The 12,607-nt window shown below is 41.5% G+C and overlaps 1 pseudogene; it reads right to left on the bottom strand.

The window, feature by feature from the left end:
• Positions 1–8,478: 8,478 nt before the first annotated feature.
• On the bottom strand, positions 8,479–9,199 carry LOC113914019 (annotated as a pseudogene).
• Between the last annotated feature and the right edge of the window lie 3,408 nt (positions 9,200–12,607).

Genomic DNA, 12,607 nt, shown 5'->3' with positions numbered 1-12,607 from the left:
TCTGACTTCATGCCAAAGCCATTTGGAGTTTTCAAGAGTTTAAATAGCAAGGTCCAATTAATAAGGCATAAAACTCTGCAGCTTCCTCACCCCCATGCATTGAGCCGGCCCTTCTCTGTTCTGAATGACTAATTGATGGGAGACCCTTGCAGCCCGGTGTCTCCGCATCCAGGCCAAGGATGGGAACAGCCCGAGTGGTCTCCAGCATGGGTCTGTGTGTTTGGAACCCTCTAAAGAGCGCTGTCAAAATGAATTACAGTTCTTCATGGACATGTGTCTATAATTGGAATAGGATGAAAGTTCTGGTCGTTTTATTCCTTTCTGAGACATTCTGGAACATTTTAGCAGTGAATTTTTCTCCTGGCTTTTTTGGACTACAAACTCCCCACATATTATTTTAATAATGAGGCATTCTGCCGAGGAATTAATGAGATAGTATTGTGGTGTTCAAAGTGACAATTAAAGCTATTGTTTTGTTGTTGTTGTTTTTCCCCCAGAGATGCAGTCATCTCTTTCAAAATGATTATTTAAAAAAGAAAGCTCGTGTTTAGATTTTACCTTTACTTGAACAGAGTCAAACTGGAAAGTATATAGGAAACAACTTGGTTCCAGGAATATTCGATCATATTTAATGGGAGAGTCCATTAAATCTTTCCTCTCTGGGTGCTTTTTTAAAACTGATTTTGGGTTATAGCAGGTATTCACTACTCTATTTAGAAAGATAAAAAGCTCTCTCTTTTTTTTTCACTGAAGCTTTTAGGGTTATTTTGCGGGGGGAGGGGGGCACAGAGAGGATCTGCAATCTTTTCCCTCCATAATTTGTAGATTACAGAAACTCTTGTGCTTTTAATAAATGGTTCCTCGTTAGACAGCACAACAGAATAAAATAATTGTCCTCTATTATCCTTGAGAGGCAGGGCCAAGTTTTCCCTCCAAAGACATTATCATATCAAACAACTGCTTTAAACGCAATTCGAAACACAGGCTTTATGGGAAACCTTTGGATTTCTCACTCCTGCCAAAGGAGTTCTAAAAGATGAGCCCCTTTGTTATGGATGGCTCTGGAGTTCCTCTAATAGGTGTACCAGATGAAAGATGACTAAAGGCATCCCAGATGGAAGAGTTGGCTAACAGCAGCGTCATAAATACCTGATGGAAATACAAGCCTCTTGGCGTGAAATATGGTCTTTGCTCTGATTTACACTTTTAGGGCATATTTAAAAGAATGCCACATTTGCTGGGGGGGGCATTAATAAAATTTAGATCTGTGGGGGAAAGGTAAAGAGAATCTCTACTCCTTGACGTGTACAATGTTGTTTTTCCTCACTGTAGCCTCTCTTTCTAAGGATACCTTCACTTTTCCTTTTTGCTGGAGAGGGCAAACTCCATTTTCTATATTGACTCTGAGCAATTTTGCTGGATGAATAAGCTATGGTATTAATGGAAATAATGCTGACCTTTGAGCCCAGAGATACGACTCTTTACTTTCATATACTTGTCCTTACTTCCTTGCTTACTTTTGTCACACCATTGGCAACAGCACTGAGTCTGGTACTTAGTAGGCACTTAGTGAATACTTGTTTATCTGAGCCTCATTTTTTTAACTGCAGAGTGAGAGCTAGTAATATCTATACCATAAGGATCCAAACCATGTTTAACAAGAACCTCTGTGTGCCATATTCTTTGCACAACACCTGAAGAAACCTATCTGTACAGGATGGAAAGAAGCTCAGGATGGAAGGAAGATGACTAACAACACATCAACATGTGAAGAGATCATAACTTAGTGAAGTCAAGTGAACCTGAGTTCCAATCCCAACTCAGCTATTTGCTAGCTTACTTACTCTGGGAAACTTATTTGGCTTCCAACTGCCAATTTGTAAAACGGAATATTAAAAGTGTCTACCTCATGTTGAAAAGATTAAAAAAGATGATGCTTTAAAACTCTTAAGAAATTGCCTGCATATTATAAGTACTCTATAAATCTGAATCAGCAACTTGGCCGGACTTAATGAAACCTAGTGCCTAGAATGAACTCTTTACTAACTTTCCCTGATCAAACCACATCTGGGATTCTGGAATGTTATTTTTATTTGTGGACATCACAACTTAAATATATGTTGGTACATACAAAAAAAAAAAGACAAACAGATTTTTAAAAAGGGTTGAACAATCTACTATTTCAAAGGGGAAAAAAATCCATCACTATATACATATTTGAAGAGGGATTTAAGTCTTGATGGATTTTTAAGGGCAAAACTGGCACCATCTGGCAGGGAGGTAGATACTACTTCTGCCTAGAAGAGGACTTCCTGATACCTAAGGCTTTCTGAAGCGAAATTTTCTCTTCTGAATAAACATCAATCTCCTGCCACTAAAGTTAAGAGAGTAGACCTCATCTCTGTCTGACGGGGATCTAAGCATAAGCTAGAAGATTGGACTTCAACCTTAAATGTTCTGTGACTCCACATAATTATTAGCAGGCTGACTCTCCTATTATATACTGAATAGCATAAATCCAGAGAGATCCTGATTCTCCAGCTACTTAGTGGTAGTGTGTGTTATGGATTCACTCTGCTCATTCCATTCCATTTATAGAAAGGTCACCACTTCACTGTGAGCTCCTCCAAGTGTCCATCTTTATGTGCAAGGCCAAGCCCTTCACGTTTCTTCTTGATTCTGTTCCCGCCCATATTCTCTAGATTTACATCTTAAGCTTCTTCCTAACTTTTTGCTTCCTGCCAAAAAGGAGCCAAACCTCACCTAAAAACATGCTCAGAGCTCTCCTGTGTGTCTTCCTATCCAACACTTCATTTTTCATCTTGTATCTCAACGTGTTCTTGCTACCTCCCATTACTCAACTCCCATTTGATCTTCAATCCACCAGCCTCCCTAACACACAACTGAACAGAAGCTTCTCAGACCTTTCATACTGCCAAATGCAAGACATCTTGCAGACCTTCACATACTACGTGCTCTTTCTCTCATCTTTCCAGGTTTTCTCTGCCCATGGCTACTATACATGCTGACGTGCAGTGGGAAGAGGGAGAGTTTCCCTAAACATAGCAACAGATTAGCAATACTATGGGGGCAAGACATTTTGAGGACATATAAAAGAAATGATGAGTGGTTCATTTTGGCTCTCTTTGGCCTAAGTATAATGCTGGTGGTAAGGCATAACAGAAGTTTGCAAAGCCTTAAAGGCCAGGCTAAGGAACTGAGAATTGTTTATATCTGCCACAAGAAACCATTTCATGTTTCTTAGTAGAAGATTGTCACAACCTTTAATTATGATATACTAGATTGAAGACTTGGAGTGGGAAAACCATTTAAGGGGATCTATTTATCTTCAGACTCCTTCTCTCTGATTTCTATCTAGTAATCTGTGTTGTTTCACTTGAAACGGTATTCAACGTGAGCACTTGCTTGACTTCAGAACAGAAGCTAATAATATCACCACCATCCTGACTGAGCTTCCCAAAGTGTGGGCATGGAATGCTGTGGTCCTGGAGATGGTGTGGGGTGGGCTAGAGAAAGGGCATAAACAGCTTTGAACCACATCACAAGAGTTTCAATTATCTTTCAATCTGTTTGATTACACCAAAGAGAAAAACATTATTTTGGTTCTTTGTATCGTCAGCACCTCTCTAACAGTTAGCTAATCCTCACTTTTCAGAAAGAAAGTATGCCTTGGGCACAGAGCCTTTCAGACATAAGACTCTACAGCAAGAATTTAATAACACTATTTTGTTTTCATTATTTTCATTATTTTTGTTATTACCATCTACTTATGGCAAGTGAAATTGCTTTCCATATACGATGGCCTCGTACATCTTCCTTTTAAAATGCATTCATATAAGTAAAATTTAGAAAGGAGAGGAGTGGTTTACAGAAAAATGTTGAGAAGCAGTACAAGTGCATGCAGATATGGTGAAACAAGAAAGGGAACACCAGCAAACAGAATTTGGAAAACCATCATTTGGTAGAAAATGTGGGATTTGGAGTCAGACAAGATTGGCTTAATATCCAAGACCTGCTGGAAAATGTAAAGCAATTTACTTAAACTCTTTTGGTCTCAGTGTCTTCATTTGGTAAAAATGAAGAAAATAATACCTACTTAATAGGACTGTAGAGAGGAATTAAAAGAGGAAATATTTAAAAAGTGCTGAGCACAACACATGTTGAGCACAAAGTAGACACACGGTGCATTTCAGTCCCCTCTCTTTTCCTTCCCTTCCTGCCAATCGCTGAGATTACCAACCCCGCCCCTGCTCCTAGATGCCCCTTTCATAGTGTAACCTGTGGGCAGCCCTTGTGTCTGACAGCCTCTGAGTGAGTTCTCTTCTGGCCAGTTTCTCCACTGACGAGTTGGCATGGGGCCTGCAGTCCAGCTCCCAGGAGGATGAGTTGACTGGTTCCAGGTGGTGGGAGCTTCCAGACAAGCTCTCCTCACAGACAACCCCTTTCCTCCTCCTCTCCCCTTCTATGCGCAGAGCAGCTAGCAACCTGCCCTTTAATTGGGTCTTCTATGGAAGAGTTCAGGAGCCCAAACCAGTGCAGTCAAAACAGTGAGAACCAGCTGATTTCTGGCTTCTTCGGGATGCTTCAGATATAAAGTTGAAGCCTGTTGTACCTCTTACAAGCTTGGGAAAAACAATCTCCCTGTCTGAGTCACAATTTTCTCACCTGCAAAAATGGAATTGTTAAGGTTCTCTCCTTAGGGTCCCTGTGAAAACATCAAGGCTTCTCCCACAGTGCCTGGCATCTGCTATGAAAGCTGTTCCATGGTACTGGTCCTCTCTAAGCCACGGCTTCATTCACAGGCAGAACCACCTTTTCAGGGCTGAAAAGAATTTAGAGATTATTAAATCTCTTCTCTCATCAGAGGCAAGAAACTTCTCCAACATTAAACCTTTCCACTCTCCAGCTGGAGGCTCCCTACCTTGAAAGGTAGTTAGTTTTATTGTTGGTTATAAATTTGATTCAAATGCCGAGTCTAAATTTGTCTTCATTATTTATCTGTTGTTCTTTCTGGAGCAACACTGCGTAAGTGGAAGATTTAATGATTTATTTGTCATTATTAATCTGTTTTCAGATTGCTTCCCATCTGTTATTTCTCCAAACTCTCTGGTTCCTGTGAAGGATTTCCCCACTGCCTTTGGTTTCTCAGTACCAGATAGTTTTTTCTTAATGTACTGTTAGTCCCATGAGTCTCATTATGGTCGTTCTGATATAGAAAAGACCCTAAGGGATTCAGACAAATATCTTGCATTGTTTTGGGGCTTCTGACCAGCTAAAAAAGAGTGGTTAATAAGCTAGCATCTAAAAGGGAAGACATCAAAACCTAGGCTCGTAGAAAGATTGAGGGAGGAAGGCGGCCACATCATGGTTGGGCAACAACCACCAAATAGAAGAACAAATTCAGAAGAGCATGCCTGGCAGCACATGAATAGGACACCATCTCACAAGGTGAGATTTGGAAGAGTCCCTGAATTTGCTAGCTATTTCTTTCTGCTGCTACTGGTGAGGAAGTCAGAAGCTGCCATGGAGAAATGCTATGTGCCTGAGCCTCACAGTGTCCAAGTTAGGTCCCAGTTCCCTGATACCTCAACCAGGGCTTTTTCCCCTACACCACACGGTCTCCAGCCCACCCACCACCACTCTCCCTCCTGATGATTGTCGGTGGCGCTATTTTAGCTCTACGGAGTCTGCGCAGGATTAGGCTTCCAACAAGCCTGAATCCTGAAGGCTTTAATCCTTAGAATCAAAAGATATATGAATCTGGGACATGGGAAGGAGAATTGAGATCGTCTTGTACACATTTGCATTTACAGAGGGAAAAATAGAGAAGAAAAAAAGAGAAGACCTGACCAGACCTGAATTTACTTTCCCAAGGTTACATGTCTTGTTACTGGTGGAGCAGGCATGCAAGGAATAACTAGTTTTACTGAATGGTTATTATGTGTCAGATACAATGTGTTATGATCTTTACAAACATTGCCTATTTATTGCTCTCAGCACCTCTGAGGTATGCACAGTTTTGCCTGCATTTTTCAGACGAGGAAACCAAAGCCTGGAGCACTTAACTGTCTCACGAGAGACCATACATACAGTTAGTTATATGCAAGACATTGGGGATGGAGAGGTGACTAAGATCCCTCCCTACCGACCCCAGGGAGTACACAGTCTGGTCATGAAGACACACACATAAATGAGTGAGTCTTAGTCACTGTGATGAGTGCAACAGTAAGAAATATGGAAGGGCAACTCAGGAAACAAAGTGAAAAATTTCCATCTGGTCTATTTTACATACAAATCTGAATTCCATTACTCTTTTTTCTTAACACTATAATAAAGGCATTTTCCTTGTTATAAAAACTGTTTTTGTAAGATCCTTATAATGTTCTATGAAATAGATGAACTGCCATCTATTCAAACAAAACTGTTTTATAATATTCATTATTATAAATAATTCTTCAATAAGCATCTTTGAATATTAAACACTTTTTTCCTTTGACCATAAAATACAATTAGTAACTCAACATGTTCCAATTTCTTTCCCAAAAGCTGCTTTCCTCATTTTATATACAAGCAAGCTGAAGTCCAAAATCATTAGGTTAATAAGTAGTTGATCTGAGCCTGGAATATGGGTCATACAGTTTCCAAAGTGATGTCTAAAGGTTGTAGGAGAAAAATATTCCTCTACATCAGGGTTTCTCAATCTTCATACTATTGATGTTTGGGCCAGGTAATTCTTTGTGTGAGAGTGTCCTGTGATTGTGTTTAGCAGCACATTCTGCCTCTACCCAATAAAAACCAATAGCACCCTATACACATACCAGTCTGAACCCCCAAAATACCTCCAGACATTGCCACTATCCCCTGGATTGCAGTGGCAAGATTACCACTGGTTGAGAACTTGCTCTAGATGGTTTCTGCTGCTTAGATTCTGAAAACAGATCCTCATTGACAGCTACTGCCAGTAAGAAGTCATCCTTTTCAATATTGAATATACTTCAATTCACAACCATATGTGGATAAACAAATCAAGTGTAACATATTAAACCTCAGCAAATCCATGAGGGTTTTGAAGTAGGTTAGCCCAAAAGAACAGGAGGAAATATATTATTCTGAAAGGCTTTTAGGGTTCCTGCTGGTTTCCAAGAGAATATATGATCTGCATGGACAATAAAATGAAGGAAACGAACATAGAAACAGATAACAACTCCATGGCTATCATGGTTTTCCAAGCTGCTAATCTCCTAGGATTTCTCTGAAAAGACAAACCATACAGAGAGCTTGTTACCTGGCACTAATGTTTATGAGTCCTTGGGTAGTGATACAGGGCCTTGGGAAGACTCTGACAGTCAATGGGGGAAGAGTGTAAAGCTGGAGGAATCACTCACAGCTAATGCATAGGTGTCTGGTTTCTTAGAACACAGACTTAAGGGAGTCAAAATCTTGTACTAGGTCCCCATATGTGACCACTGACTGCATCCTATGCCACTCTGATTTCAAGAGACCATGGTTAAAGGGTGCTAGCTACCATTCAGCAACCCAAATGTACCACTGCATTGCATACACTCGGGGCAGTTCTTTCTCCTGGCAGCTGCAAGGTGTCTAGAATTTGTCCGAGGAGACCATCTCTACCTGCTCCTGGAGCCTTCCCCATGAAAAGCAGCCTCAGGCTATTGTTCTCTTTCTGCCCCCACCCAACTGCTAGCGCAAAACCCACTGTTCTGGCTTTGAGCCCTGTGAGTCGATCTGTAACATTTTGTATGGTAGGACATTGACCTGAGTTGAGTCCTGGTTACCTGGGGAAAGTATAACGTGGGGTTCTTCCCTGCCCTTGACCTAATGGATAGAAGTGGGGTGAACCAGCCTTTGTCATGCTGGGAGGCTGGAGTGAGGGACCTGTCCAGGCTGGAGGACCATCATTCTAACACTCCCCAGGGCAGGCCAACTTCCCAGATTCACACATTCTGAGAGAGCAGGGCTTCTTCCAGGAAAGAAAAAGTCTTTGAAGTGGAAAGGAAATAAGGGTCAGTGGGCTCCCCAGGATGGGTCTTTTGGAGGTAGATGTAATCTTAACTATGCAAGCAAGGTTAGACCTCAAATGAGCTGACAAAGCCCATGCCCTCTGAAGGCTGGAAGCTTGCTCTTGGCCCTAGGACAGGATGCACTTTGGGCAGTCCTTTGGAAATAAGAAAGCCCCTGGGGGATTTACCATACTGCTTACCTGGGTCTATAGGCCCTTGCTATTTGGCGGGGGAGAGAGCTACCTGCTTGGGGCTTCTGGTGCCAGGCTCATTGCAAAGGGCTGCTGAGGTAGAGTGGGAGCTGCCTCTATCCCTAGTCTATGGGCTGCCATACTTCTCCCATGGGGGTGCTTTTTGCTGAGCTGACACCTGAGCCTAAGCTTGAAAAGACTTGAGAGACTGACTTGTGTCCCAGGCATCTTCCAAGGGGGACAGGGATTCAGTCATCAGCCACAATAGAGGGGGGCTCTGAGCTCACTCAGTTTGGCCTCATTCTCCCACTCCTGCTGCTTTTCCAGGTGTCCAGGCTGGCCAAGCTGTTGGGTCAAGTCTCCAAAGATCTTATGCATTTCAGACTATCATATCACCTGTACTTAAATCAGGGACTCAGAGCTGAGTTGGAATTAATGTATTGACTATTGTAGAACCACAGTATCTTATGCAGGAGCTGCTTGTTCTTGGCTTCAGAGTCATCCCATGCAGTCCAAGGCTCTGCTTGGGCCTGGGGGAGTTTGGCCAGCACTGGCCCTGACCTCTCCTTCTTCTTGTATTTTTCCACCTTGGCCTGCAATCTCCCATAGTCCTACAAGGACCATTCCGCCATTTCACCACCATGTAAGGCTAGGGAAGACACTGCCAAACTTTTGTAAGGGTTTAATCACAGTGTTTTGGATCTGGTTCTCCTTTCCTTGGTGAAGGGCATCCATCCACTTCATGGCCAAGTCCAGGGCAGTCACCAAGTTCAGGAAATCCTGGTCTTGCTCGCAGAGGGGAATGGAGAATAAATCCAAGGATATTTCACACTTCATGTCCTTCTGCAGCCTCTTGCTCAGCTCCTCCAGGTGCTGGAGTTTTCCATATACCCTTTCAAAGTTTCTCTCCACTGTTGTGGGGACAATCTGTTTCTTGGGCTGCCCAGTCTTGAAAGGAATACAGCTCATGGTCCCAATCTTGACCTTGCCATGAGGGTCCTCAGCTGCAATCCAGTCCTCTTTTTTTTTTCTTTTTTAAGGAGACTTGTTGCACTTAGAGTTAAAAATTATGCAAGGGATTAAGTCAACACAAACATATGTGCGGGATATTACATATACAAAAAATTCTTGCAGAGGGTTATAGTAATGCAGAAGCAAGAAGCTAGGAGCAAGGAAGCATTCTCCCTTACAGGTTTCAGAAGGAACATGGCCTTACAAACACTTTGATTTCAAACTTTGTGCCTTCAAAACAATAACACAATGAATGTTTTATTGTTTTAAGCCACCTAATTTGTGGTACTCCATTATGGCAGCCAAAGGAAATTAATGGAGATCCTGTACACAAACAATTGCCTAGCAATTAGAGCATCTCAACTCATTTGTTTAAACTAAACTAAACCCGTCTCTGGAAAGAATGTACTTCTCCATTGCTAGAGGTGCTCAAACAGAAGTAGGAAGACCACTCAGTGGTAATGTTGTTGAGGAATTTCAATTATTTCTAAGACTCCCACCTAAACCAGATCCTGTGACCTTCAGTAAGATATGAAGAACTTGGAGGGGAAGGATTCTGGGTTTACATTACAATATTTGGAGGTGACTCTGACTCATGGTACTAGTTCAGATGGAGTTTTACAAATTTGTCCTGTCTTATAAGCTACAGCCTTTAACTAGGAGATGTTTTTTAAATGTTTTTTCAATAATTTATCCACCTTCAAACAGTGTTTGCCTTCCATAAGCATTTGTGGATTTAATTGCTTTGTCTATATTTTGCCATTTTTTAGCCCTAAGAGGGAAAATGTGTGTTTAAGATATAAAATACCCTCTTGAACCAAGAAAGCAGGAGGAGACTCACCCACGCCCTCCAACAGAGCCCTAAACTCCTCACCTCCTCTTGGATGACATTAGATGATTAGACTATGGTTGTGAAAACTGCCAATGCCATAATGAAGCAAATTGCACCAATTTCAAATTTCTCCTCCTGGGTATGTTTCTTGTTGGAAATGGAGCCCCCTGCCTTTTTATTGTAAAGAAGTCTCTGTTCCTTTCTTCCGATTATTTCCTACTATTGAATATTGATTTATCATTTTCATAAAATTGCAAATGGGTGTCTGTTGCCTGAGACCAGTCATAAATTATGAAAATGTGTTCAGCTTCCCTGTAAGTACTGATCTTCTTATGAGGAGAACTTCACCGAGCTCAATTTAAGTGCTTGGCATGGGTTTGCCAGGTTTGATGTTTCTGGCCCTCTGATGAGGAAGAGAAGGTTGAAAGGGATTAACATTTGCTAACAACCTCCTGGGGACCAAATTCTTTGCATGTTACTTAATTTAATTCTACTAACACAATAGTGCATAATCACACTCTGCTTTGATAGAAGACAAAACAGCAACCCAGGACGGTGAAAAGACTTTCTCAAGGCTAGCAAAGGGACAGAGCCAGGTTCAAACCTAACTTTGTCTGCCTCTGAAATTTAACATCTTTCCACCTCCTGCATTGCCTTTCATTCTAAAGTGGAATAGTAATATCTCAGATAGGGGTGGCTAGGGTAGTTTTCATTAACATCAACCTAAGCTTTGCGCTTTTCAAGTTCTGATAGATTTGCTCCAAGGAGCCATTAAGAAAGGCCACTGATCCAAGGGCTATAAATTAACACTTTCTTCATACACCGCTATAAGCAGCTATTTAAAACCTGGGTAATATCTTCCTTAAAATAAGTATCAGTTTTCTGGGTATTTATGCTCTGTCACTCTTGGTTTTTCCATCCTTGACTCCATTAATAGAATTTTTTTCTTGATTCCTTTTCTCTTTTTATGGCTTTGCAAGGGGCTAATTTGCAAGCAAAATTGCTAATTTTACAGTTGCTTTCTGCTTTGTCAGCATGAGGCTGACTCTCAGAGTTATTAATAGAAGAATAGGATTCCCTTTTCATCCTTTTGCTCTTGACTGTTGTAGGAGGTGGGACAAAATCCATTATTTAATAACATTTGTTCTTCTTGAAAGGTCATCATTCCGGCCTTTCAGTTTCCACTCAACTATAGCAATCTCAGCAGCAACAGCATCCCCACTTTCTCTTCCTGAAAGGCTTCTGGAATTCTTCCAGGTTATATAGTTGATATAAAACTGTCTTTGAGATCCACCTTGGGAATGGGGTCCAGCTGGGAAATTTTCTCAGTATTTCTGTACATTTTCCAAGTAGTAATTTCTAACCATAAGTATTCATAAGTGCCCCAGTAATCTACCCTCCTGGAATTGATACTGAATTTGGGATACATCACTCAGAAACTGTATTTGGCTGCAATAGCAGAGGATAGAAATAACAATAGCCGAAACAAGATGGAATTTTATTTTTTGCATAAAATATCTCTAAATAGACATTCAGAATTGGCATGGTAACTTCACACTGTAGTCAGGGACGCAGGATCCTTCTGCTGTCCAGTTTTATCATCTCTATCATGTGGTTTCCATCCTCAAGGCTGACCTATGGTCTCAGCCACTAGACCCATGACTGTGACTACATGATCCTAAGAAGGAATCAGAACATATGAGTAAAGGGCAAAAAGGGACGAGCTGTCTATCCATCTCTTTTGGAACTTCCCAGAAGTCCTCCCCACAATTTCTGTTTATGTCCTCAAGCTGCAAGGGAGGCTAGGAACCACAGCCTTCTGGCTGGGGGCATGCTGCCTCTAATAAAACTCAGGTTTTCTTATTAAGGAGAAAGGGGAAGACCATATTAGAGAGGCCAAGAGCATGTCTGCTGCATAAGACAAAGAGAATGACTATATAAATTAAGCCAATAAGAGTTTATTAAGCACCTAGTTTGTGTTTAGAAATGAACAGAAAGTTTAGCGGTACCTGGCTGGCTCAGTTGATTGAGCTTCCAACTTTTAGTTTCAACTTAGGTCATGATCTCATGAGTCATGGAATTGAGCCCCATGGTGAGCCCCATGGTGAGCCCCATGGTGAGCCCCAAGGCAAGCCCCACATAGGGCTCCACACTCAGCCTGGGCTTTGCTTGAGATTATCTCCCTCTGTCCCTCCCCCCACTCGTGTACATATGTGCACTCTCTCTCTCTCTCTCTCTCAAATAAATAAATAAATCTTTAAAAAGTAATAGAAATGAACAGAAAGTTTTAAGTCATTCCTTTAAGGAACAAAAGCTTCCATACCTTTTGCTCCTGTTGTCTTCTTAGCCTAGAATGCTTTCTCATTTCCTGCTCACCTGAAAACGTGCATTAATTATTCAAAGATGTTCTCAAATACCACTGTTGTCTGATGCTTCCCTGGAAGACTGTTCCCAGGAAGAATTCACTGATAGTTCAGCTCTGTCTCTATACACTTTATCTTTACCTCCATTATGCCACATAATTCCTCAGAGGC

This window comes from Zalophus californianus, chromosome 4, assembly GCF_009762305.2.
Source record: "Zalophus californianus isolate mZalCal1 chromosome 4, mZalCal1.pri.v2, whole genome shotgun sequence".
In the NCBI taxonomy this organism is placed as follows: Eukaryota; Metazoa; Chordata; class Mammalia; order Carnivora; family Otariidae; genus Zalophus; species Zalophus californianus.
This window is presented reverse-complemented; position numbering and strand designations above follow the sequence as displayed.